The sequence below is a fragment of the Echinops telfairi genome, unplaced genomic scaffold, assembly GCF_000313985.2.
Source record: "Echinops telfairi isolate 266 unplaced genomic scaffold, ASM31398v2 ScPeMD7_1713;HRSCAF=2227, whole genome shotgun sequence".
In the NCBI taxonomy this organism is placed as follows: Eukaryota; Metazoa; Chordata; class Mammalia; order Afrosoricida; family Tenrecidae; genus Echinops; species Echinops telfairi.
In genome coordinates, this window is record NW_022105611.1 from 6,575,912 (window position 1) to 6,584,218 (window position 8,307).

Below are 8,307 nucleotides of genomic sequence, written 5' to 3' on the forward strand. Positions count from 1 at the left end.
GATCCCTGTGATCGACCACCTTTCTTCGTGATTATTGCAAACATCGCATACTCTCTCAGTGGTCACTCTTGCCATTTGGGATTGAGGTATACTTACCGTACAATAAAATGCACAGGTCTCAGTTCTTCACTTTGATAAGTTGCCGTCATTGTACATTAGCCCTGCAAAGCCGGAACCTGTGTATAACAGAAATTTGCCAGGGAAGGAAAAGGCAAGTACTTCCCATTTGTACACACTGATGGAAAAATGATAGATTTACAAGACCAAGACAAGCCAGGCAATTCTGCCAATTCCTGGCTCTCACAAATTTCACAGTACGTACTATATTGGCTGTGAATGAAAAGACTGGTGGGTCAGTCCAATCTCGAGGCTCCATGAATGGAAAGCCTGTTGAATTGCTTCTGGAAAGACTAGAGCCATGGAAACTCAAGCAGCAGTCTCCTCTCTATGGCCAGGAATCAGAATGGACTCAAGGACAATAGGTTATATTCCATGCAAAATCAAGAGACCCTATGTGTTTCTGTCAAATCAATTGCAAGTCTCAGTCACTGTCACCTCACATAAGGTATACAACATTTCCCATCACCGCAGAGCATTTTCTCCTTCATCCAGTCAATTTCCTTGTTCCCTGATTTTATCACAATAGGTTATTTTTTTAAATAGAATTCACTTTGTGCCAGTGGATTTATATGATATATACTCATACATGTCTGTTTCTATTTTCTTTCATGCAACTTTATATTTTTGAGAATCATTTATGTGTGTATCTATTCTTTTTTAATTACTGAGTAATATTCCATTGTCAAAATACTCCACATTTTTCTGATCAATTCATTTTTGATAGCAGTTTGTTTTTGAATATATATATTGCTGTTATGGATAGGAATGCTCTAAACCTTCTGGTAGGAATAATTTGGGGGAACATGGGTTTTCATTTAACTTGGATAAACTGCTAAGAATTTAATTGTAGGGTCATGAGTCAGAATCAATTAGATGGCAGTTGGGTTTGATTTTTTGAAATATAGGTACACGTTTAACTTGATAAGAAACCATCACATGGACCTTTAACATATAGACAGCATCATTTCTTACTTCTTTCAATCCTTTCTCATGAGTTCTAGAGCTATATATATAATATATACATACATATGTATGTATATGTATATTTGGATACCATCACTCTTCTGCTTAAATTGCACCCCCTGTCCTTAGGATAAAGTCCAACATTCTCAGCATGCCGTTGAGCTGGCTCCAGTAGCATGAAAGATGACATGGTTCTGTACCCTCTTCACGATAGTTGCTATGCTTTTCCACCTGGCCTGCAGGATCTGGTACCCTATTTTGTCTCCCACTTCTCATCTTCCTCCTCTCTCTCGTTTTCTGTGTGTTTCAGTCATACTGGTTGTGTTTCTATTCCTTAAATGCCTACATTCCCTCCTTCCTGCTCTTAGAGTGTCTTTTCCTGGACAGCACTTCTTCCCCCATTTAGACCTTTTTCTTAATTATCCTTCAAGTCTTCATGTAAATGTCTCTTCTTCAGGGCTATACTCCAGGATCTGCAAACTAAGTCAGACCCTCCTTTACCTGTTTGTGTAGGCCCTTGAACATTCTCTGCACTGTTATTGTTTTTTAATCCCCTCTAATTATTCCAGTTTTTGAATAAGATATACATTTATGTGGTTCAGTAAATTATCAAAAGCTACTCAGTGAGGACTTACCTGCCTCTGTCTCCATTTGCCTGGTTCTCCACCTCCCACACTAAAAACAAACAAAGAAAGAAACTCATGGTAAAAGTTTCCTTTAAAACCCTTCCAGAGATTTTTTTAAGCATATCCAAGACATATACATATTTAAAAAAATTGTGGTGGAACCAATTTCTACTCAGAGTGACCCTCCGGGACAAAGTAGACTAGTTCCAGTTCTCACAGGAGGAGCCAGTCTCATCTTTCTCCCTGGGAACAGATGGCGAGTTTGAACCTCCAACACTGTGGTTAGCAGCCCAACACTTCACCCCCTGTGTCACTGAGTTTCCTCCTATATCTTTCTCTTTAGATCAATGTAATTTTTACCTACTGTTCTTCACTTGGCTGCTTTTCACTCACCAATACGTCTTGGTGGTTTTCCATTTCAGAACCATACATCACTTCTTCATTCTTTAAGTGAAGCCTTGTGTTCCACTCTATGGCTGATCTAGACCTACACTGATGACCACTTAAATATTTTCTAATCTTTCCCTTATAAACAATACAGCAATGATAATAATCATGGACCTATGTTACCTCTGATGGGTGTGAATACTTCTGAAGGATAATTTCCTAGAAGTCTAATTGCTGGTGCAGCAGGAATGTGAGTTTGTATTTTAACAAATCTTGGCAAATGGCCCTCCATGGGAGGGGGGCACCCACCATGTATCAGTGGGCCCGATTTTCTCTGTTCCGCACATATTTGTTGACCAGCTGGACATTTGGTTATCTGAGAGCAAAACCCTTATCTCAATGTAGCTAGTTTTAGTTTGCATTTCTCCTATTTCAAACCAAATATCTGATAGGATATCTTATATTCTTAATCACCTAGCACAACGCCTGCCACGTGGCAGATACCCAATATATTTACTGATGTCATAGAAACTTATGTATTGTACAGTAAAACCTAGGAAAGTTAGAGCCTGTATAAGGCAGAAAATTATCAGAGAAGGAAAATGGGCATATTTTCCACTAAAAGTAGTATTAGGAAGTAGTAAGACTGGAAAAACAAGGCAATCCTGTTGAGTTCTTACTTCCCAGGTTTCACTTATTCCAATATGTAGTATGTTACACGTTGTACATGTGTATCTAATGTGTATTAATACAAAATAAGCATATGCATTGTGATAGTTGGATTTTGTGTCAACTTGTTTGGGCCAGAAGGCTAAGTGGTTTGGCAATTACCATCCCATGACCTGGCCTGATAAAATGTAATCACAACGAATCAATTGTATAAAATTTGGAGTGTAATGCAATACCCTTACTTAGGACACAGCCCTGATGCAATTGATTCATTTGAAAGGAAGTTTCAAAAAAGAAAAAAGAAGAAGAAAGGAAGTTTCATCAGAGGCATGGCTTGCTTCAAGTATAAGTGGATGCTGTGGACAAGCTTGCTTGCTTTATGCTGGGCCTGAATTCTGCATCTGGCTTATCAACCTCCAGTTCTTTGGACTTGAGCCACAGGCCTGCCACATGACCTGCTCACCTTGGAATCATTAGCCTCTGCAATCACCAGGCTATTGTCTTCTCACTGGTCCTGGGTTCATCAGCCCCCCACAGTTACCTGACTTAGGAGATGCATTCATCCTAACATTTAACATCCAGACTAAGAACCTGCCTGAACTTGGACTTCCCCACTTTTACAACACTGTGAGACATTTACTTCATACGAATTTCTTTCTAAATACATACTGGTTCTGCTCCTCTAGAGAACCCCAAGACATATATTACTGGTAATTGTTTATCATATGAATGAAAAATTACGTGATGATTAAAGAGTTTAAAGTTGACCAACTGATCTCAGAACACACTTCTTGTAAGTAGAGACCAAGCTAGCACCAAGTGCGGTATTCTTTTTCTGCTATGCTATTCGATCTCACATTTCTGGTAGCCCAGGAGGAGAAAGAAAGAGGAGATGCCATTAAAAAAGGGCCTGTAAAATCTCAGCTCTCTTTTGCTATCAGTTTTATTGTTGAAATGATTACTACAATGGCAGGTTAATCTATTCAGCAGAATCCCTGAGTAGTACAAAGGGCCAATGACATGATTCAGCTGTTGACTGAAGGTTGGAGGTTTTAGTAGACCTGGAGGTACCTTGGCAGAAAGGCATGTCCATCTCCTTCCAAACAAATAGCCGTTGAAGAACCTATGGCGCACAGTCTCACTCCGACACCCACGGGATGGCCATGAGTCAGGCATTTGCTGACAGCCTCTCAGCTCCAAATAGGGAATCATAGTTTTCTCGATCTAATATGTGCGTTTGGTTAAGAACAGAGCCTTTCGAGGTCATCAGACCAGGGTATGAATTCAGCTGATATTCACCATGCGCCTGTCTTCCCCCCTATATCCTATTTTCTCATTGTTGGCAGCACCGACTTGAAATTGATCGTTTGTGGTATCTGCTCAGGTTCCAACTTGCTTCTTTCAACAGCTCTAGGCTCGGCTTCTCCCTCTTTGTCCAGGGACGTTAGGACCCTGACAAAGCTAATGGGGCCTGTGTTAGACCACATAAGATCTCATGAGAATTTGGGAATCAAATCTAGGGATCCTTCTTGTGCTTGTTCTTGATCTGGGAAGGTGGGGGAAGCCCAACTGGAGTGGACCAACTTCATTTTGGAGTGTGTTCTTTCCTTGCCTCAATTCTCAACCAATGAAGAGATGAATGTGAGTAAGCCAGCCTTTACAGATTCCTACAGTGGCAATACTGAACCCCCTAACAAAGTAGGCTTTTCATAAGCAACCCCATGGTCCCCATGGCCAGGGACCATCCCACACAGAGTGGTAAGGAGACAACTGTGTTCTGAAAGCTTCCAATGAATAAAGGCGAGCAAAAGATTTGGACTATGAATTCTTGGTCCTTTTCTCAGATCCACCAATTAGAAACCAGGAGTACAACCCCCATGGAGTCCTTGCACTTGGAGACAAAGAAGCTCACCGGAGCCTAACCAAGCATGGAGAAGCGGAGGGAAAGAGCCTCGGTCGTCTGTTTCAAGTCTCTCCCTACCACGAAGTTCAGCCATACTTGTGTTGTAGTTGGGTCCGCTCATATATTACATAGTCTTTAGAACGATAGATTCTTCTTTATTTAAACCCTTTCATGTAGATCATGCTATTGGTAACCAAGGACTCTTTTCTAAGACTCTACCCACACAACTGCTGTGAAATTTAAAGCAAAAAAAAAAAAAAGAATGCTGGCCATCTATGAGGAGATGTGCTTAGTTTTATGAATGAATTGATTAAGGAGAAATGTGGGAAAGCCAGCACCTCTGGCAGTCAGCTCATGTTCATTTGAACGTGACACCGGACAAACCGCAACGTCTTAGAATTTCTACATGGCGGCAAAACAGCCATAAAAAGTAGTATATTCATTCACTCCGGCTGAGCTCTGAAAACATTGAAGACATCTGTCTATCGAAGGCTGGGAAGACGGTGATCTCGTAGCTGCAGGCAGACATGCCGAGGTAGTAATTCAGGTCCCAAGACCTCCGAGCTGAAAGGGTTTACAGAAGCCCTCACCTCTCTGAGTCTAACTCATCTCAAACATAGAAGAAAAATTGAGCTCAAGTGGTTTGGGGGACTTCCCCTTAATAGTGTTAGTGTATTATCAGAGTCTTTCATGAGGATTGTGGTCATGAGACCAACAGGCCGAATTCTGTCGCCTGCTTCGGCCTGAAAGTCATGAACTGCAGAATCAATTTTTAAAACGTTAGCTCTTGATTTTCTGCTGCTAAACTTATCAGTCAAGGAGAAGCATATCAAACTTACCAGGCCAGTGCAATGTAGATGCAGCCCCACCCCCCAACTCCCCCAAGCTTCAGTTAACCAGCTACGCTTGTTTTTCAAGGCAGTTCCCACTTGCATAATTCCCTGCCAAGGGAAAAATGTAAATCATGTTTCAGCTCAGTGTCCAGGGGCTTTGCAAACTAGTCCAAGAGAAATTAAATCTGGGCCTACATAGCAGACATTGTGCAGCCAGCCAGCCAGCCGATTCCCCCCTCCCCACTTCTTTTGAGTAGTATCAAATCACCCTTTTATGATGCTCCCAGAGTCTGAGCACCAGAGATCTGCAAAGGGCCTGGTAGAATGGTAGAATGGCCTGTGTCTAATACGCGGTGTTTGGAGTCCCAAGCTGTGGCCTGTCTCTGATACATGGGGTTTGGGTCCTTAGCTGGGAAAACTCAGAGGTTATGGTCCAGGGCTTCTGTCTTTTGGAAGCATTATCTCAAATCTGGTGGTTGATGCTACAGTCAGCTGGGATGTGACACCGGACAAACGTGACACCGGATAAACCGCAACATCTTAGAATTTCTGCCAGGACTGCTGATCAGATATGGGCTCTCCTTGCAGCCTATACTTCCTCACAGCATGGCAGCTTCCTGGTAGGTCTTAAGGGTGTGTGTGTGTGTGTGTGTGTGTGTGTGTGTGTGTGTTCCAATAGTGAGTGTCCCTGGGGACAGGCAGAGGCTCTATCACCATGGATGTCTCAGCCATGGAGTCACACATCATCACACCACTGTCTTCGGAGTGGGGCAAAGATCCACATCTTGATGGGGAGTAGTGTCAAGGAATTGATGGACATGTTTTCATAGGTCTTGAAGACCTGAGGCCATTTCACCCTCAGTGTCCCCTCTCTTCCCTTCTTCCTGTTCTTCCACTGGCAACCCCGAGGAGCGACTCTTCTGCATAGCTCGGTGTTAGTGTGGGTCCGTAAATCAATAAGGCTATGACACAGAGGAATGAGGCAAAGCTATTTCCGAATCTCTGAAGATTTTCTTTTTCAAATGCTATTTTGCTACCCTGGCAAGTTATGAAGAGGAGCTCGTTTGCCCAGGCACAGAGAAGACTTTCCATTAGTGCACAGGGATGTCAAAAAGTTCATGGAAAAATAGAACAAAAAGATGTTGGAATTCTACCAGGAACTCTTTGAAGCCCCTTGTGTCTGTGGGATGAATGGATGGATGGATAATTCAACCAAGTGCCCATGAAGTTGTATGTCCTGCCTTCTTACAGGTCTTGATACTGCAGACTCTTTCTCAGACTGCTCTGGGGTTTCCCTTTGTGTTTAAGGGTTACGTGGTGGATGTTGTCATTCGTTCACTGGCCTCTTGTGTTTGGATATTTAGGTTCTGTTGTGCTTTTTATTCTCATAGATAGAAACTGGATTAGCATCTAGCTTTCTTGGCATGAATTTTTATTAGCCTCTTTGAGCTGGAGTGTGGGTAGTGCAGTGGGCACCCAGTGGGCTGCTCAGTGCCATGCTAGCAGTGTGCAACCACTCCTCTGGGTTTTCTACTCCTGCAAAGAGTTACAGCCTCGGAAACTCACCAGGGCAGTTCTGCCCTGTCCTATGGGGCCACTTGAGTTGGCATCGACTCAATGGCGGTGAGTTTGATTTGTTGGCTGTTGTCTCAGTTGGTTATCTAGTGCTGCTATAAGAGAAAGTCGAAGACTTTGATAAACAGACATTTATTTGCTCACAGTGTACGAGGCTGAAAGACCAATGCCAGACTGGCAGCTCTAGGGGAAGGCTTCCTAGTTCTGATGGCTCACAGCTGAGGAGGGAAAACCTTTTCTCCTTTCAGCATCTGTAGCCTTGACATTGCTCAGAGGTCTCCATATATTTTGCATCAATATTCTCCTGCTCCTTCTGGATCTAGGAACTTTACAATGTGGTGACCCCAGGTCCTCAGGACACCCCTCAATTTGTTGCCTGCTTTTCTTTCTCTTTCTCTCTTGTAAGATAAAGGTGTTGAAGGTCACACACAAGGGAAATGCTACTTATATAGGATCAGGGTGATGATGGGTTGATGATATCAGGTCACATCAGGGGGATTATTATGTAACTATCACATTACACCAATACAAAACTGCCAAACCAGAGACACTTAGGTTCCAGTAAAGTTGGCATTTATTTGGGGATAGGACACAATTCAATCTATGGGATTCGTTTGAATATAAAATTTGTTGAGGTTTTTGAAAGGAAGCACACAAAATATGTACCACCTCAAGGATCTATACCTGTACCACCTACTGACATTGATTACATTCTTTGAGTTGGTCCCCTGCCCCTCATTTACATAAACTCACTGCCCCCAAAGTTCCCATCTAATCTTTTGGATCACTGTTGTTAGTTTGATCCCATATAGATAGTTCTTAAAATGCATAATGTTCAGGATAGACAGACATCTCTTACAAGTTCATTTGCTTCTTAACAAATCGAAATTCCTTCCCTCACAGTTTAGGAGGCTGGAAGTTGCAATTCAGAGTGGTGGCTCTATGGGTTACTCGATCCACTCTGTAAAACAAGATCTCTTTCTCCTTTCAGAATTCCTTGGAGTTCTCTATTTGTCCTGTCATCCGTTTCACCGGGTCTGGAAGTTTCTCAGTGCCAGAACCTCAGGCCCACTGGATGCACTTCAATGCCAGCCTATCTCTCTTGGTGTAGTACCTACGTTCCTCTGCGCCACTGCTTGGCTTTAAGAAGACTTCAGGGGATATTTTAGATTTAAGGTTTAAAGATAATTTCACGGATTCATGCAAACTTTATGATGCCAGGAAATTTAGA